General features: G+C 39.7%; 1 protein-coding gene across 2 annotated transcripts in view; it reads right to left on the bottom strand.

Moving 5' to 3' along the window:
• Positions 1 to 20,758, bottom strand: part of EFNA5 (ephrin A5) — a 271,599-nt gene that overhangs the window by 48,845 nt on the left and 201,996 nt on the right. The gene's annotated exons all lie outside the window — the stretch shown is intronic.

Genomic DNA, 20,758 nt, shown 5'->3' with positions numbered 1-20,758 from the left:
TAAACGCACTGATAAATTTCTTGGAAATTTTCTTGTAAAGGTCTCCTCTTTATTCCTTTTCTTTAATTCCATCCACTCTATCTGTGGTGCTCTTCCTCTCTGAAATCATTGCATATTATGAGGCGTAAGAATTTCTGGCTCCACACCAACAAGCCAGCAATAATTACAATACAATCTCTACTAAATTATCATAGTGGCTTACAATGTAAAAGCATGCACTGCTACCACACTTAGAAAAGTGATTACGTTTGAGTAATATGATTACTGCCCTGTGTTCTCATAATACAAAAGTCTCAAATACCAGGAAACATCTCGTATGCATAGAAAGACAGCCCTTGTTCGCCACTGAGTTGCACTACAGGGCCAGGGTTCCACTTAACATACAATATATATATACCCTGTTGTGGCAAGAATACATTATATACATTTGCCAAAATTGGACAGTAGGCTGGTTAAGAATCAATGTCATATATATGTGTATATATATATATATATATATATATATATATGTCACATATATATGTGATATATGTCATATGTGACATATATATATAATGAAAGGGTCATTCTAGTTAATTAAAAGAAGGAAAATTCAGTATGGCAACTAGTTCTTTTTTTATCAACTCAATTACTAAACATGAGTTATGCACTTTATGGTAGGTCTTGATGTCCCAGAAGCTGCCTGAAAGGTTGGATATAAAAAGCACATTTCACAGCTATTGATAGCAAAAGTAACAACTGAAGATGGGATTTCAACTAGAAGGTCTATTTGCAGACATGTGTGTCTTAGTTTGTCTTCAGTGTTTATCTTCAGTGTTTACCTGATGACATGCCACAGCTAACCGTAGTTTTGTTTTTTTTTTTAATTTTTTTTAACGTTTATTTATTTTTGAGACAGAGAGAGACAGAGCATGAATGGGGGAGGTCAGAGAGAGAGAGAGACACAGAATCTGAAACAGGCTCCAGGCTCTGAGCAGTCAGCACAGAGCCCGACGCGGGGATCGAACTCACGGACCGCGAGATCGTGACCTGAGCCAAAGTCGGCCGCTTAACTGACTGAGCCACCCAGGCGCCCCATCCGTAGTTTTGATTATACCTTTAGCACTATTGTTAATATCCCTCTCCTTATTTAACTCGTCTACAGAGAGTGATTCATGACTTGGACTCAAACGAAATAAAGACACAGATAAGGAACAGTCAACAATTTGCTTTTTCATTTAAGTTATCAACAGTGCCCCGGCTTTGTCCCCAGACAGGGACCAAACATTGCTTCCTGACCAGAGTCAGCAAGAACCATGAAGACTTCCCTCGTTCTAACCAAAGAATTCATCTGCAGACTGAAAGAAGCGCCATCTAGTACTTGAATACTCTGGTCCTTTACCAACTTCAAATGGAAGGCCTCCACTTACTCTGACGCGGTCCTTGGTTCCTCTCCACTCTGGTAAGTAGATGTGCCCCTAGCTTTCTTTCTCAGTGGATGGTTCCTCATGCCATTGACCTTACGTCCTCCTCTGCCCCATATGCTCATGTACGGTGGATACTGACAGCTGGGAGGGCTAACCGCGAAGGGCACGTGGGCAGCGCCCCGGGTTTCGGGCTGCAAAGGAGCAGCACGGTAACCATCCTTCTTTGAGCTCCTCTTTAGCCCCTTTCCCCTGCGGTGTGCCTCCTCTCCCTCCTTCCTCATCTGCTAAAGCCAAGATGCATTTCATTTTAGTAACTGGAAAAGGAAGGGTATGGTGCATATTTAAAACATTCTAAATTGGCCTTTAGCATATGTTGCTGGCACAGCAGAGAGCCTGCTTCCAGGGAAATATGTACTGAGGTATTTTATCAAGCAGCTCCTGAGTGAAGTTTCTTCACTCCATAAATATAGAAACAGCATTTCTGAAAGGAGACAGAGTAGTTATTAGAGGTTAGGAAGCTGTGAGACACTTTTATCCCCTTTTCATGTAGTGTTTTAAAGGATTCAGTAATGAAAATGTTATTTCTCATGAACTGGATAGTTGATTATTACATTTTAAATGCATTTTAATCTGTCAAAGGGGTGATTGTCTTAATGTTCCTATTTGAACAGAACTACAATGTCACTTCTTTAATTACAAGGCAACTTAATGTATTACATTCTGAAATTGAAATGTAAAAGAAGGATATGATTTATGGTCAAAGATTAAGGAAATTTATCAGCTTAGGGTTCCTCCCAAATTTTGAACTAAATCTAGAGTGAATATATCTTGGCAGCACGGTCTTTTGACTCTACTCTTATTGATTTAAAGGCTAATTTCAGAGTAAGATGTCTCTTCTTAACCAGAAGAATTTCTCATTTGTCCTGGAAGTCCTAATGGGCCCTCGACAGACATGGGGTTTGGTTTATAAACACGTTTCGTGAGGAGATGGGCAGGATGGCAGTCTCTGTCGCAAACATGTCTCTCCTTGTCTCCTTCTGTTATTCTCTCAGCACAGAATGCAAGCCTTATGGCTTTCATATCCTGAGTCTGAAGATGCTCTTTTTGTTTTGTTTTGTTTTCCTGCAGAGGTTAGAGCATGAAATACAAACAGCAAATCAAACTTAGGGTAGATGAATAATAGCACCTGGGGGCTGAAGCAAGATTTGTTTTGCTGGTTTTTAATGTCTTCTTTCTCTCACGGGCTGAAACATGTCTGTCATCCACATGCATTGGTAACTGACCTTCATTTTTGGCTCTGAGACGGAGTCCTGCACAGTTTCACCACTACCAGGCCAGCTGCTAAGGCTCAATGAAGTAAGTATGAATGAGGTTTGATGACCAAAACACATTTCAGGCAGTCCAATCCACTCTTCCAGGCTTTAGAACATACCAATCCCAACTAAAATTCCCAGAGAAGTGGAGATTTACAGGCTAAAAAATATTCAAGGATGAATTTCAGAAACGTTTCTTACTTATTTTTGCAGTTAAAGCACTGTATGCCATAACACATACACTTTTATCCAATGGAGCACAAGGTACTGACATAACAGTTAGAACCCGGCGCCGGTGTTCTATCTATCCATTAACATCAATTCCAATAAAGTTCTTATGCATGCATGTTTTGGTAATTATAAATTCTGCAGCATAAGAGCTTTGCCTTGAATTCAGTAACTGCTGGTGATGGGAATAAGATGTAATTTGCGTGGCCAGATATTTGGAATTCATTAGTGCTTTAGTACAGTAACCTGTCACCTTTTTTCTTTCCACGTGTGTACGTGGGCGTACATGTGCTTTAACAGCAAGCGGTTTAAAAATTTCACAAAACCTCTACTAGCTTTTGTTTGTTGCTTTTCTGCTACAAGTCACATCAGTCTGAATGACTTTTTACAATCGGTATCTCCCAAGAGTAACACCTGTTTCAAGTACAAGGCCCACAAAATCTTCTCTCCTCCAGTGTTTTAACTCATTTGGAGTTTGTTTTATTAGCTTGACTGAGGAGCTCCAAAGGAAACAAAGCATTAAATTGGCAGAGCCTAAATAAGACTTGCCTTCAAGAAGGGACTGGGAGATTGGGTGACAGTCTAATTGCTTCTAAGCCCCCAGAGCGGCCTCACGCATGGAGTAAAAATGTGTCAACATCAACAGGCTAAGTCAGCCAAAGAATTAACCAGGCAGAGTCCCACACACCCAACACACTGCAGATCACTAAAATGGCTTTCCAAAAGGGAATAAAATAAAATAAAGAATCACAGTGTATGTCCTAACAGAGGTCATTTCCACAAAGCAAAACAGGCACTTTCTTGACTCCTGCTGGTCTGGGGCTTCCTGACAAAGCTGCCCTTCGTGCCCTAAGTTATCCAGAGTTTTACATCATGTCAAGCGCACAGAACAGAGCACCTGCCACATAAACACGGGTCCAAAAGCAGATGCAGGAAATCAGTGAACAGGTTATCCAGCCGCTGTCCTAGGAGAACAGGATTAAACAAACTGATTCTATTCAGGGGATGCAGGAGTCAATCAAACAAATAAGCCACCTGCCAAACTGCTTACATACAGGTAGCCCCTTTGTATCTTACGGGGATGGAGTTACCCAGTGGAATTTCAGGCTACTCCCAGTTTTAAGAGTAATTAACACTAATTAACAATAACCAAAGAGCTATAATAAATGTCATTTCTGTTAACCAATTCAAATAACGGTTTAGTGGTTCTTAAGTCCTGATATGCGAACAGTGAAATAAATATTTGTCTTCTGTCTTGATCATAACTTACGGGACATTTTACCATCAAAATCTAAAATCTGGCCCTGACTTTTCAAAAATTCAGGGTGGGGGACCCAAGACCTCTGTGGCAAGGAATTAATCTCTCTTATAAATTTATTGTTAGACAAACAAAAAACAAGCCAGTAAGAAAGAAAGGAAATAACACCTTCTTCTATGTTTGATCTGCACACTGCAAGAGGAGGCATATATTTGGTAATACTAGGGCAAAACACTAATAATAATAGTGTTTCATATAAAGCTTTAGGATGCAAAGCAAACATTGTTGCTGGTCCTATGGAAATTGGCATGGGAGAAGCAGTTACTTTCATTTGGTTGGTTATAACCCTGTGAGCAAGTGGATACAAATCTGGAACCAGAGAAGAGCCTAAGGTAAGAGAACAGAGATCTGGAGGTCAGCCATTAGAGGTGAGGTGGTGGGCATGGTCATGAAAGGTCGTGAAGTCACTGAAGCTCAATACATAGATTTAGAAGGAAACTGGGTCCATGCTGAGAGCAAATCGCTGTAACAGAAATAATGATCATTACTGTATTTTTATACAGACCTTTTTTTAGAGAGAGAGCTCCTTGGAGATAGTGCTGGTGTTTCATCATCTCTGTACCCCCAGCACATAGCACAGTGTTTGCACATGGCAGTGACTTGACACATGTCCAAAGAAGGAAACTGTATCAGAAGGATATTTCAGGGAATGCTTAAGAAAAGAACTGGGTAAAGTGCCCCATACTCTCCTTCTGTGTCCTGGGTCCCAGTACTAAATTCTGGGAAGAGCTACGTAATATTATACTCAAGGGTCAAGATCAGAAAACAAAATAATGGCCGGCTGCAAAAAGGAAAATTATAATCAGGACCGCGGTTCAAGCAATGCTAGAAAATTATGCCCAGCCGAGTAGACAACTTAAGCACCTAAGGCAGAATGAAAGTTTCTCTCTTGTCATTAAGTCCTCTATTCAATTACCATTTATCGGGGTAATTAAACACTGGAAAGTGATGCCAGGCTAATTGTTAGATTATGATAATTACATGTCTTTGCTATGCTACAGCTGATCAAAATAAGATGTGGTCCCGTGCACTTAGCTGCTCTGTAATCGTCAGACTTTCGTAGAGCGCTAGGCCATTTATTACTAATTCATTACAAATCAGGCGGAGAAGCTTATTATTTGTAATGCTTCTTTTTTCCCCCCACACACAGTCTCCTGAACAAGACTCCCAAAAGGTTAAGCACAAACTGTCGCCTCTCATTGGCCCATTTCCATCCCAATTACACAGCTGAGCAGCATTAGGTGCCTCTATTTGAGAGGGTTCATCAGACTGCTTCACAAAATCCTGCAACCGCCTATCACATTGGCAGCAACAGCCAAGGCTCCCTTTCAGCCTCCGCCAACCACTGTTCTGCTCTGAGCTGTGTCCCAGCAACCACGAGCTAGCAGTCCAGAGGGTCTGTTGCTTCTGAGGCTCCCTTCTGCTCAGGTCAGGCCTAGACCGGGCTGGGATGTGCCCAGGGTTTGCTCCAGTTAGCAGGAGTCATGGGGGGTACAGATGGTGCCCCTCCTACCAGAACGTCTGGTCTCTGCCACTCAAGCCAGGGTCAGGAGAGGAAACCAGCTTTCTCAGGAACTGACCAGAGTCACCTCAAAGCTGCCAAATAGTGACTCAAATCCTTGTCAGGGAAGACTAGGACCAATCCATTATCTTGGGCTTTTCTGGGAGTTAGTAATCTGTTCTTTCATCCCTCTACTAAATACTCCAGGTCCCTGTTGGCAGGTGGGAAGGCAAATGGGACCTGAGATTCTTCATTTGGCTTTATCCTGGGACTTCCCAACTCTCCCCTGCAATCATCGGAATGAGTTCACATGCGCCACTGCTAGGTGGAGGAGGTGCAGAGTGTCAGGTTAAAAGTTCAGTAACTGGTACAAAGTTCAAGCCATGGTATGCTCCTCAATTTCAGGATTTCCCCCCCATCGGGTGCCCTACCCTGATTCATATGTTGAAGTTGCAACCTCCGATGTGAGCCTGTGTTTGGAGATAGGGCCTTTATGGAGGCAATCAAGGTTAAATGAGGCCATAAGGGTAGGGCCTTGACCCAACAGGATTAGCATCCTTCTAAAATGAGTGCCCCTGACCCCTGCCTCTGCAAGCTATGAACAGTGCTCTTACCAGAAACTGACCTGCTGGGCCTCGACCTGGGATTCCAGCCTCCAGAACCACGAGAATACATTTCTGTTGTTCAAGTCAACAAGTTTCTGGTATTCTGTCATGGCAGCCTGAGCAAACTTATACAGGTAAAGTTTAATTAATGGAAGGGTTTGGGGTGGGATGGTACTGAATTACAACAAAAAAACCCAAAACACTGAGGAAGAACAAGGTAACAATAGCTGGGAAGGAAGGGCGTTGGGGAGGGGAGGAGGGGAAGGGAGCCAATGCCGGCAGCCCCACGGTACCCTGCACACAGGAGACACTCAATATCCATTTGCTGTTCCAAGCAAATGGCCGGTCTGAGGGGAGAAGGCACCTCATTTTCCTAAGCAAGGATAGTTTCACCTCTGAAATTAACTCACGGCACCATGAAAACGACTGTATTATCACCCAGCAACTGTGTTATCTCACTGTTTCAGCAAGGCTTTCACCCAAAGATAGAATGAAGGGTGTTACAGAAAAGTCACAGACTCTATTTTACCCTTCCTAGACCCTGGAAATTAAAACAGAATATGCCACCGCCTTTCAAAAATCCTGTTAAGTGCATTCTGGGGACAACACCAACCACGAGTACCTTTGTTAACACCAGAATACATAAAACTGTCATTTTATGCACACGTTTACTGGTGGCCTGTGGCTTAAGACTGGGGAGCCTAGGAACAAAGGTACTTTGGTTCATCACATAAAAATGGTTTTGCACTACTTAGTATTATTATTTCCTCCCACACTCATTAAAAGGATATTCATTCATACAGCTGGATCCTCTATTTACTTTTATAGCCTGGACCACAGAAAGATATATGCAAGAATAATGCAATCATAAAAAATAAGAAACTAATTGCTCTATCCCAAGGAAACATAAAGGGGAGAAAGAAATAAACAATTCACCATTTATTTCTGAGAAATAAATCTAAGCACTTTAGGGGATTCTCAAGTGCCATAATATCTCTACCTACTTAAATGCTTGTCTATCTCCGTGGCAGAGAATAGAGTTGTTGCCTTTCCCCTTCCCCTTTCATTTTAATAAGCTCCCTTTTAAAATGTCTACCGTGGAAGAGAACTACAGTTCAAAGCCAATGCACATGACCCTCGTCTTGAACTTTCAGAATGTTTGGTCCTGCTACAAGCTCTGAATCAGCCGCTTGCAGGGACTGTGAGGTTTCAGAGGGATGGTTAATGCCAAGACACAAAGATGATGAACTAAGAGGGTGATAACGGGCACTTCATGCTGGGTGACAACTCAGCATCATGAGCCTTGAGAGGACAGGGTCACAACTGGCTTTCTTCAGTGCTGGGTAGTGCAGTCCTAGATCCCGAAGTTTCTTTGACATGCACATTAACATTTTATTGCCCTTCACACTGTTCAAGTCCAAAAGAGAGAGCGAGAATGCAAGTTGCTGTTAAGTTACAAACTCAGTGTGGATGAGCTAGTCAGGAAAACAGCAAACCTCGTATGAAACACAGAGGGGCTGTTAAATGAGCCTGAGACTCAGCATCGAATCTGGATCTAGAAATGGCATTATAGCTCACTGATCACTTTACTTACAAAACAGGACAGTTTCATTTATTGATTATTGATGTTTTAATTCAGTATATAGGTACCTACTCAGTGTATGCCAGATACTCAAAGTCTTAGCCCATTTTGTATTCTAAAAGACACTTTTTTCCCCCATTCCACAAACACACAGCATACTTTTCAACCCTATCTGTGGGAAGCAAAGATGTAGGCAAACCAGGAATTCATGTTGATATACTCCAGATTTTCTGTCTCAGAACACTCTGTAGCTGAGAAGAGACTCATCACAGCTAAGACCCACCCAAGGATGTTTTAGGAATCCCAGTCATTAAATGAAAAGTCTAAGTCTTGGTCACTGAAAGTGCTCGTTACTATGGTTTTACAAACACAAGTAGAGAAGGAAACACGTGATACACACTGGTCAAGGAGGCAAGCCTTGGCGCTGTGAACCCCGCCCTGAAGCAGCCCCCATATGCAAGGCTGGCGGAAGGAAGGATGGTGTCCACGTTGCAGAAACGCCTTCTCCTTTTGCTTGCGCGGCAATAAAGCTGTGCTGGCACTGCGTTGACCACATGACTGGGACATGACCTGAGGCTTACACACACCTCCATGGGGTTTGGAATCCTAAGAAGTTACCAAGTATTCTAAGCCACTACAGGAAATTAACTGGAAATTAGGAATCATGGGAAAGGCTTCTTTTAACCTTTTTTTTTTTTTTTTTTTTTAGTTTGAATACAAGTTTCTAGGATAAAAGCTGAAGGAATAAATTATAAATTTACATATGCACAGTAGCACTTCCTGGTAGAGTATTAAATGTATTTTTGTTTATTTTTTAAATCAAGGTGGTGGCTTCGAGATATGATTGATCTCTCTAAAGACGTCAGAGATGTTTGGACATGTCTGGAAATATGAAATATTGCTATTCTCTGTTAGACAATTAAGATATTTAAAAATTTATATCACCTAAGAGGAAGCTGTATTGGTTCTAATGACTAGAAAAATTTATAGGGAATCTCAAGTTTAAACACATCGCTCCTTTTTTTCTAAATGGCATAGTGTAAGCCAGCGTGCCCAAGCGCTCATGGAATTAAAAGTGGAATTCTCAGCATTGTATTTGCAGCTAAATATTTATGTGTGCTATTGAATCTAAGAAAATCATAACTTACCACTCCTTACAAACACCAGGTTATTTACTTTTGTACTCATAGACACCACTACTGTGGACCAGTCTTAACCTACAGTGATTATAAATTCCTGAATGCACACAGCATGCATGACATAGGCTTGTAAAGAGATGGCCTCTAGTTTTCCCTTGGTACATAATACTTGATAATAATTTCACAGGAACACTGCTTCTGCATCAAAACGATAGAGAGAGACACCAGTGGAAGGGACTTTGAGGCACCATCTCTTCCAACTGTTTCCTTTCAGGACTGTTAATTATCTAGTCTCTTTTAAAAAAATCTCCAGGGAAAGTTTGAGTCTTAAATAGTAGCTCTTCCCAGGACCTGTAGATGTCATTCAAAATTCAATGCATAAAGAAATTCTCTACACAGGGGGACCCAGCTTTCCAGTGTTGATCAGAGAATCTTTCTCACCCCCACTTTATAAGAAGATTTAAAAGAAAAATAGAGGAAATTTAGCTCAAGTTTTCCTAGGGAAGTCAGCTGATTGTATTACTGTCTACGGCATTAGCAATTTCCAACCGAATTACAAACTGTTTCCCCACATTATATTGCTATTGTTCAATACCATTTTCATTGCCCTAATGAAACAAAGCTATATAATATAACCATAAAGTACTGATTACAGTTAACCATAATGGAAGAGAGCTAAGGAAAGACCTATTTTTAAAATATGCAAAGAAAAAGATAAGAAATGCCGATACTCAACAGACATTTTTTTTTAAACTCTTTTTTGGCTTTCTGGATTGAGATCAAAACAACACTGACAAATTAATTCTTCTTTCTTTTCCAACAATACAGATGGTATTTCCCCTAAAATAGAATTTCTAGAAGACTTCCCAAAGAGCGAAAGTTCTCTAGGTGCTAACAAAAAAAAAAAAAAAAACAAAAAAAAAAAAAGAAAAAAAAAAAAGGTAGCATTGTGAATTTTACACATATCTTAAAAAGTGCCTACTTCAAACCAGAGTATTCCCTAATATCACAAAAGAGGATATCCAATTTTCCCTGGAGTGCAGATTTCTCCCCATCTATAGGTGAGCTCTTTGAGAAGCGCCATTATGAAGCCAGTAGGGTATTTCTTCTTCAGCCAGGAACACAAACGATCAGGTTGCTGTGCCGGCCTGAAGTTGCCCGAGTGAGATAGCAAAGCCATGGCGGACATTTCTGCCTTTTAGCCAAGGCAGTGAAGGCTACTTGGCAGCCCCTTGTATACCCAGTTCCTTTCCCAAGACAGAAACAGTAAACCAAGAGTTGGAAGGAACAGGAAGAAGTGGTAGAGAAAGTTCTTGGATGTTACTAATTATTTACTGTGGCTAGAAGCTGTAGTGCCAGACACTTGCTACCCTCTGACATTTGTGCCCGAGCCAGCACAGCACACCCCACCCCACCCCACCCCACCCCCAACAGAGTAGCATTGGTGTAATGAGAAAGCACGCTGCTGATCTCACTCCCTGAGAATTCCTTGACCGCCACTGGTGACACTTAATGAAGTTACCGTATGATGCTACAGTGGCGGCTGATCTGTGCCTGCCCAGGTCCTCGGCACCCAGCCACTCTACATCTGACAAACACTTCCTGCCGTTTGTTTAGTGGATATGGCGTAAATGTACAGTGGAGTACACTGAAAAGGCCTGAATGTCAGGATCAGAGACTGCTTTCTCCAAGACAAACCCTGGTCACGGAACAAACCTTCCTCTGGAGAGCTTTGTTATTTATACTGTTATGAGCAACAATAATGACAATGTCATCCATGTGGACATAACATGCTGAATTCTACGTACTGTATTTGATACACTGATCTGATTTCAGTGGTTCCCAGCAGCCACCTTGAATGCTCAATTTACTTGCATTTTCTAGTTCCAGCACCCTTGAAAAAAGGTAAAAATAAATCAAGGCGGTGTCTGTTAGACTTCTTTCAATAACGTGTATTGCTTGAAAGATGGAAAAGTACATGCGTTTATCTTTTCCTATTAGAGTGCTAATTTATGCAAGTTCATTTGCTTTTTGCGACTATTGATTAGATTCTTGTTGTCTCATCCCCGGCACTCCATTAGAATCCTCGCTGACTAAACAATAATGCAAAGCCACACAAAATCTGTACAGATCTTCATATGCTCTTACATCTACAGCCCTATTTAAAAGTTTGCATAAGCTAAACAGCGTAAGTGGAAATTATGGGTGCCACGAAAAAGTACTTCACATTATCACATCAGAGGGAGAGTCTCTGAGAAGATGAGAATACTCACTGGAACAACTTCTCTTTTCAATTTTAAGGAGTCATGTCTGAACATTTGAAAAGCATCCTGTGCTACTGTAGGCACGCTGAAGTTAAAATAGAAGCGCAATTTGAGATTACAGATTATAAAACCTTAAGCAAGCACAGCTGCCGTACGCAGGGCAGGAATGGCTCTCCTTTTCTGTAACCACTCGTGTAAGACAGTCAGGCTTCGAAGTAGAATAGCCTTTCCTGTGAAAACTAGCAAAAGGGCTAAATCCCCAGAGGAATGATTTTTCAGACGTGGTTTGCTATTTATTTGCTCCCAGTCTCAAAAAGGGCTTTTATTGAGTGCTTCATTCTGGAGGGGGAAAACAAAACAAAACAAAACAACAACAACAACAAAAATATATATATATATATTACCACATATTTTTCAATATTTATTAGTCTAAATGCCTTATGTTTATGGGTTCAAATAAACAAATCTAATCTGAGTTTTGGGACTAAGGATAAAATCACTTGTTTAAATATAAAGCCATCCAAAAGCTTTTGATAAGACAAAAGAGTACAGACATTGCCATTATGAGAGATGATTCTTTAAACCCAAAGAGTATTTTAATCCACCGTGTGCAAAGCACACATGTGCTCTATTGAAGGATTTATAACTATCTCTTCCTGTTTTCACTTCGCTGATTTACCTATGTCCAAAAAGGAAGAGGGGATATGCGAAAGCCCAGTGAGAAGCTGCTGTCGTCCTCCTCCGGGACAATTACCGACACCATGGATGTGACAATGGAGAAATCACAAGATGTTGAGTCTATGAACAGGGAGACTTCTCAGCTTATTGAGCATTCTAGAATTTCTCAGGCAGGGATGTTCGACAGGGGCAGAGGGACACCTGGCAGGTGTGGAGTTCAGCCACCTAGACCTCTCTAAGGATGGTTGCAAATCGTACAAGATGTCCAGAAACACTAATAGGCATTCTCTGAACCACTTGGGAGGTGTCACTAATAAAAAGTGGAAATCAGAGTGGAAAGAAAATTTCATTTCTAATCCTCCTCGTGGCACCTGGCTTTTTCAGCACATATGGTTTGTAAAGTTTGCTAATGTCTGGTGGTTATCAAGGAAATCAGAGTTGATTAAAGATATTTCAACTTTATCTTCATTTCCCAGACTTTGCAGGCATCCAGCTGATAACTGAGAGGAAACTACTATCTTATTGGTGTGGCAGCCAGCACAGGAAAGAGGTCAAGAGAAAAGGATTGAGAGCCACCTGCCTGGTTTCAAATCTGGGATCTGTTTCTACTAACTGTGTAACCTTGGCAAGTTACTTTACCTTTCCATGCCTCAGTTTCCTCATTTGTAACATCTGAATAATAACTCTTTGGACATTATTTAGGATTACATGAATGAATTCTATGAGTAAACAAGGATTGAATGGAACATGCTTGGACAGTGCTTGACAAATAGTATACAGAAGAGGAATATGTACAATTATATTAGTTGCATAACTAAGAATATTTTTTGACCAAAGACAAAGAATTTTACTACTTTGAAAAATATCTCAAGAATCTCAAAGACGTCTAGAAATAAAAATTGTGATAATCATTGCAACACCTCGAGTAGGTAAAGTGTAATTATAACAAAGTTTTGTTTACAAAGTAATGAACAGTGATTTTCAAAAAGTTTATAGAGGAGTGCCTGGGGGGCTCAGTCGGTTAAGCTTCGGACTTCAGCTCAGGTTATGATCTCACGGTTTGTGGGTTTGAGCCCCATGCCAGGCTGTGCTGACAGCTCAGAGCCTGGAGGCTGCTTCGAATTCTGTGTCTCCCTCTCTCTCTGTCCCCCTACCCTGCTCACACTCTGTTTCTATCTCTCAAAACTGAATAAATGTTAAAAAAAATAATAAGTTTATAGAAATGGGGGATGAGAACATGCTGACTCTTTGGAGAGACTGCCTATGCAGCCCCAAAGACAAATCAGGTGCCCTTTGTAAGTATGTTGGATATATAAATACACTGAGAAGAGATGGGCAGTTGCCATTGTAGTATGATTTCTAGGACACAAAAGCCATCTTTAAACAGAAATGTCCTCTCAAAAGTGAATTTCAGTTCTTAAATATGTGTAAAGTGTTATTCTGCCTAGAAGAGAAATCATACTTGCCAGCTAATGCATTAATGTCTTTTCTTTTTTCTGACTCATTAATACCTGTCACCTTGCAGAGTTAAGATCCTTGAGAGACTAAGGCATATGGTGGGTAAATTTTGATGAGAAAGAGGAAGTGGTCTGCAGGGTCTGGAGAAGAGGGTTCAGGAAGCAGACACCAGACAGAATGACAGGGGTGCAGGGTGAAATACTGGAGAAATACTTGAGCTTCCCAATTCCGCTGAGATCAGCTCTACCGATTGTCATCACAATGCATTAGAATAAATGACATTTCTCTACAAGAAGGTCTATTTTAACTTAAACTTTAAAATTACACTTCACTTGAGCAATATGATATTAGATTGACCTTCCATTCTTTCTTAATTTGATTGACTTTTCACATATTTACGCCCTGCCTCTCTTCGTTAATTAATTCATTCAGTGCATTGACGGCTTCCTGTAACTCAGGCATTGTACTTGAAGGTGGAGAAACAAAAATGAACCAAGACATAGTCCCGACCTACAAAAACTGACAATCTAGAGGGGGAGGCAGGCTCACAAACAAATCAGTGCAATAAAACGTGATCAACGTTAGAAGAGAAATGTGTACCAAATACTGTGGAAAATAGGGAATAGGAACAGACTTTCAAAGAGTTCAGGAAGAGCTCATGGGGAGCCAGGTCTTGGAAGATGAACAGAATTATCCCAAGAGAAGGGGAGAGAGTAGGCTTTCGAGGAAAGAGTGAAGGGCAAAAACCCCAGAAGGCTTGAAAGCAAAGAGTTTGTTGAAAGGGCAAATGAGGCTGCCAAGGCAAGCGAAAACTTTATTTGGAGAAAGGAGTTGGGCAGGCAATTGAGAACCCAAGAAGAGTTTTAAGGAGGTGCAGAACATGAGTGGGTTTGTATTTTTAAATGATGGTTCTCTTAGCCCTGGAGGAGACAGAATGCGTGGGGAGAAAGTCTCAAGGAGGAAGATCCCAAGGACTCCACCGCAACAGACCAAGCCAACATTTACACACAGACATCTCAGGCGGCAGCAGAGGACTCCTTACTTCCCGCGGCTGACAACGGTACCTTCACTTCTCCAGCCAGTCAGCAACTATCTGCAGAGACCCTACTCCCTGCAAAGTACTCTACAAGAAAAGTCAGATGCAAGCTCTTCACTTCAGTTTCTGATGATTGCCTAGACACGAAGAGCCTGAAGTAGAGCATTTGTGGGATTTTAAAAAAAGGTCAGGAACAAGAGAAAAGCAACAGGCAGAAACATCAGAAGAGGTTTAAAAGAAATCGCTAACATTTGTTCATTGTTTTTGCAATGCATGAGTATGACCAAATGTGTTACAAGTTCAAGTAGAGCAGCTGAAAGAACAATGAATGTGAAGTTAAGAGATCTGGGTTGCAATATAGTCTTTGCTTTAAATGTGGTGTGAATTGGTCAGGTTACTTAATCTCTTTGTACCTCACTTTTTAAAATAAATAAATGGAATACTAGATGTCCTCAGGGTTCTACAATGCTCTTTTAGTTCAGCACAGGGATCACGCAGGACAGGTGATACAGATTTGGTGTTTGAATTAGTTCAGATATTGAATGCTAAGACTTGGTAGAACACTAAGATGACACCCAATTCCACTCCAGATCCCATTCATTACACCCATTTCAGCGGGGTGAGGAGCAGCTCTAACCACACACCCGAAGCTGGTACAACACCTAGCACCCAGGGGACACGAGGAGGTCATGACGATGAGGATCTAGCATGTGATGTGGAAAGCTGCCAAGGGCAAAAATATGACCAAAATCAGGAAAAGGATTCCACTCTTCCCAAACAGAAAGTGGCAGAACCAGAGATCTTTTAGGTGGTGACAACTGACAGAAACGTCACCATTGATGAAAAGCTAGAAGAGAAGCTATAGGTACAGTTTATCACATGATCATTTACCCCCCACACCTGCTTTCAACCCTACCAAGGGCCTAAGCAGCGCAACAGGAAATGACAAGCAAAATGATGAGAAAAATCAGTGAGGCCACTGTTGAGAAATCCCCCCCCCCCCCCCCCCCCGAGTATCTTCTGAAACGGTTTCATAGAATCTCATAACACCTGAAGTCCTTGAGGAGCTCTCTGGCTTCCAACATCCCCGTTACAGGGATATAAATATAGAACGTGCACTTAATCAAAATTGTTTTACACCTGTTCCCTCCTACTAAAAATGAGAGAAAAAAAAACCATCTGTATTACCCTCTCTGGACAGATAAAACTTCCTCTCTTCCAAAGTCTTTTGGAAGGTAATTAGGTGCCTTAAGTGCAGGGGTAATTTAAGATTTTGTCTCTCTCCAAAACTGTTGACAATATGTTAAGCAGATGGAGGTCATTTCTTTTATTTTTCTAACTTTCCCTTTTGGTTCTCTGATGAAGGATATGCTGACATAAATGTTTTGTTGTTATGCATGGTAGATAGGCCTGCGGGTCCCAGAGGTGAGGCAAATCATGTCCTTTCAAATGATCTGTTATTTTTGGCAATAAATTTGGATTACCTATGACAGAAAGCCTTGAGATACTTTATATGCCTCAAGTTTAGAATTAGGAGGAAGGAGGGGGGTTCTAAGGGAGACAATGGGATATGCCAGACAAAAAATGTGGTTTTTTTGGTCATTCTGATTCACTGAAACAATTTTTTTTTAAGCACCTTGGGACCTCTGTATATTTGGGTTTAGGATTCCAAAGGCAAAGTTCTTGGCTTCTCTGGATGACAGTGACATTTTGACTTCCTGGAAAACCTGTGCTATCAGCTTAATTGTGACTCGATGTAAATTAAGTCACAGGTCTTCAATTGTGAACTGCCTTCTGCCACTCTCCTGCTCCTCATCTTCCTAAACTAGTTTTGCTGACTAAATAGTTTCTCCTCCTGATGTCTTTAAGCATGTTCAAAGCTGTAATTCATCCATAACATTCATGACAGCCTAATGCCCGAAGGTATTCCTCAGTAACTCAAATTTTTTTCTACTTTTGCCCCTTAAATTTGCTTATAAATGATAAAAGCATGAAACACTGAGCAATTAGAGGGCGAAGGGTGAACACCGGGGCACTCAATGTATGTGGTTCATCTACTAAATCCTCCAACAAAGTATTCATTATTTCACATGAACTGGACTCTGTTTTGTAAGACACACTGGGGGTGTTTAGAATTCTAAAATTATATACTTTTGCAGAGGTCAACCAGAGACCACTCAAACCAACCAGGATAAGAGCGTTTTGCTGATATGTCGCAACTCATAAGTAATATTTAAAAGGCCACAATGCTTTCTCATTTGTTACTTTTTTTAAAGAGAACAAAGGTAATCTGGCTTTTCATTTTCTTTAGACAACTGCAGGAAACCGAGAGTGGCGTGGCCTTGGCATTTGATCCCTTAGGGTTAATCCCCTGGGAAGTCAGAGAGCTCTCTTCACAATGTGTAGAGGATCACACTATTCTATTGCATAAAAGCTATAGAACTCACCAAGATGGAAAACCTTAAATATAGTTTATTAGACTATTAAAAGTTTATGACATCACTCCTCTATTCTCTGGTGTTCATCAATAAACCCCCATTGATCTCTACAGGAATCTTAACGTAGCCTCTTGTACAGTAATACCTATGTGCTCAAGCGTCAAAGACCCATTTACTTCACATGTGTAATTTGCCCACTTATTCCTGCTGAGATAATACTCCTGGTTTAATTGCCCATAGAGCAACTGGATAAATCAGCTACTTTGGTTTGTATTAGCTGTCTCTGCATATGTGTATAGCAAAAAAACATGCAAGATTGTTCAAGCTATAAATGGCAAAAATGAATCACAAGTAAAGCCAACAAGTATTTTTAATTTTGTGACATGTAAAGAAAAAGAAACCTTAAAAATACACTCGGAGAAATCAACTGCTATACAGTTTTGGAGGTGGAGAAGAAATATATGAGAATCATATTATATAGTATGTAGTAGCATATAATAGTATATATAGTGTATATATATAGTATACATTCTTTCTACATAAATAAATCTACAAATATAAACACATATTGATTACATATATTTGTAGATTTATTTATATAGAAATAATGAAGATGAATTAATGAATTCACTTATTTAAATTTCACTATTGAGAATGAAAGCTTAAATGAGTGAATAAATATATGCATAGAGAAATTATATAAATTACCCATGCCCAGACCCGCTTAAGAAATGTCACACTCACGAAGGTGACATGTGCTTATAAAAATTGCTTCAATTTTTGAACCCTCATTTTCATTTAATGATCAGAACTATGATGAAAGAAAAATCTTTATATAAAACAAATGATAGTCTCTTATGTATTAAACGCTTAAAGAATCATTTTCTAATTGATCTTCCCTATTAGAGTCATTAGCTAAATATAAGAATTATAGTGCATTTATACGGGCTAACTCATGAACACCGAGATATGAATACACACAAAGACCTAACTCAAAGACATAAAATTAATATTTTAGTAAAATACCTTAATCTTTCAAATAACCACAAAAGAATGCTTATCTGATTTTCCTTTATTCTTTTTAAAAAATTTATACGAACATTGTATCCTTATAAAAGTAGCAAGTCTCACAATGTTAAAAAAAGTCTCTATTTGATTTTCTAGCTTCATTCTGAAGACACTTCTAAATGATAATATACCATTTAAACTGGATATTGAAATGAATGGCATATATTTGACTACAAAATCCTGGAGCATAGTTATGTTCTAGACTTGAGGTCTAAAACTGGAAGAATGCTCAATTAGAAAGATATGAAGGCTATTTAGACATAGTAGATATTAAAGGAGTGTCTAAAAGGCATTGCTTTTTGGGGGGCACCTCGTGGGCTCAGTTGGTAGAGCACGCAACTCAATCTCAGGGTTATAAATTCAAGCCCCATACTGGGTGTAGAGATTACTTTTAAAAAGTCTTTAAAAAGAGAAAAAAGACATTGCTTTTTTGATTAAAAAATTTCTAGCATCTGGTAAAATCAGACAATGACCAGACTAATATAACAAATAAAATCTATTCAGAACAAAATTTATTTCCCTTGAAAACAAAATCTAAATGTAATATTGCCAAATGTGTTTTATGTCATTCTGATTTAAGTAAGCCTTAAAATATTCTAGGCCTATTAATATATGGGATTCTGTCTCCTGTACTGCATCGACATGCATTTTACATAGGATACAAACTCTATAAATTGTGTTCCACAAGTGCATAAGTATAGAAACAAATGGAAATCTATTTATAGGTAATTGATTTCATGATTTTTGGAGCTATTGACTAGGGGATTTAAAAATGGCCTTAGCAATGAGGGCTGCCAAGTTTCCACTTTTGAAAATTTCAATACCTTGTGGTCTCAATTTAAAATAAACAGGAACTCACAAACTCAAGCAAATCCAGAGATGAAAGGCAGACCCCAGCAGCTGCAGGTGGAGCTGAGCAGGTATTATTGAAAACTTGTTGATATGATTGAAGGGTCCTCAAGGCCATCGGATGCTAAGGGCCACATGCAAATCAGCAGAGGTCTAACCTGGCTAATTGTCTCCCCTGATTGTGACAGTTTTGATTAGAACTATAATCAGCTCTCAACAGTATGTAGGCAAAAATGCCAACTGAGAGGTGTGTGTGTGTGTGTGTGTGTGTGTGTGTGTGTGTGTGTGTGATGGAGGCATAGCTGAATGAAGACACACGACCATTAACCCACTCTTCAAACATTAAAGGGGTTCCAATATGAACAAAAGCAATAATTCCCTTCATAATTAGTGCAAACATTTTCCTTCTGTCACTTTGCAATTGCTTTTATAGAAACTAAAGCAAATGCCAATATTCAGGCTTTCTAAAAGTAAAACTGTATTCCTATTTTGTCACTGAAATTCTGAAGATTGAAAACTGAAGTCATGCAATTCCATAACCCCCTTCTGAGTAGTTATTTTGAGAGAGTTTATGCTACACTCAATGAGAAATTGTTTTAAGATAAATACAACTTTTTCCTTAACAGCTTCTACTTATTTTATCTACATATCGATAAAACGTATACAAATATAGCTATATATTTTTTAAATAAGATGAAGAATAAACATGTAATCACCCAAAATGCTACATAAAAACCACTTCATCATGCGGAGCCTATTTTGTGATCTTCTGCTTCTTTCAATTTTACATTAAAATGACTTCAGCCTCTCATTACCTTTGTGCAAAGAATTCTGTACTTAGAACGGTAATCTACATCAACTATTGTTCTTACAATAGTTAGAAATTTTTAAACCTCAAGCTTTAGAAACAGAGAACTTCCAGAAGTTACTACACTCTTAAAAGTAAAAATTTAGGGAAATTTTGTAACATGGAAATACTAGCATTTTCAGTACCCATAGTAAATTTAAGGTTGTTGTGTTAGAATAAGAATATAAAATGTATTATGTATATCTTTATTTGCTTACAAATTTATCATGTTCAGTATCCTCAAAGATGGGCAGCGGTAGAATAAGGCAGAAAACATTCCAGGAAAAAATATTTTACACCTGTTTTATAAATGTATGTTTTACTTTTTAAACTCTCTTCACATTGTGGCTACAAAAATGAGACCGTGTGAGAAAACTAGAGGGAGTGAGCGAGCGAGCAAGAAACATTTAAGTCTGAAGAGCTAAAACAAGGTTATTTTAAGCTCAATTCTACGGTCAGGGGTGGTTTTATCCTTAGTTAAGTGTTTAAAGACATGTGATAACATTAAATGCAGATTTCCATCTACCTGATGGACTCGACAAAATCTCAACCCCTCAACTGGTGCTTCTGAATGTAACTGTCACTTAGCTGATGTCCAAACCGAATGTCTTTGCCACGGCCTTACACATCTGGTCCCTGTCAGTGTCAACGGGGTTTGTAGGATGTGGTGTTGTGGCAGGCAAGATGATTTATACACACGGAACCAAAGATCTCGGAGCTCATTCTGAGGATGCATTTCATCTGGTGTACTTGCCATCAACAACTGACTGACTGAAATTAAACAAAACCTTATATCCTGAAATCTGAGCAGTCTCTGCTCCTCCCCTCATTCAGATCATGAACATATTTAGTCAACCAGGGAATTCACAAAAGACCCATGTCAACAGTCTATTAGTGAGATAGAAAAAAAATGTGCATTAAACACCTCCATGCGTTAGCCTCTGACCTCCTTAAGCTGGTACATTTTTAAAATTCTTTGTGGGATAAGGATTTACTAACCAACCACACGGGGAACTCATGAAAATGTG

The sequence above is a fragment of the Panthera onca genome, chromosome A1 (assembly GCF_046562875.1).
Source record: "Panthera onca isolate mPanOnc1 chromosome A1, mPanOnc1 haplotype 2, whole genome shotgun sequence".
NCBI classification, from domain to species: domain Eukaryota; kingdom Metazoa; phylum Chordata; class Mammalia; order Carnivora; family Felidae; genus Panthera; species Panthera onca.
Note: the sequence above shows the minus strand (reverse complement) of the source record. Positions and strands in the feature narration are given on the sequence as shown.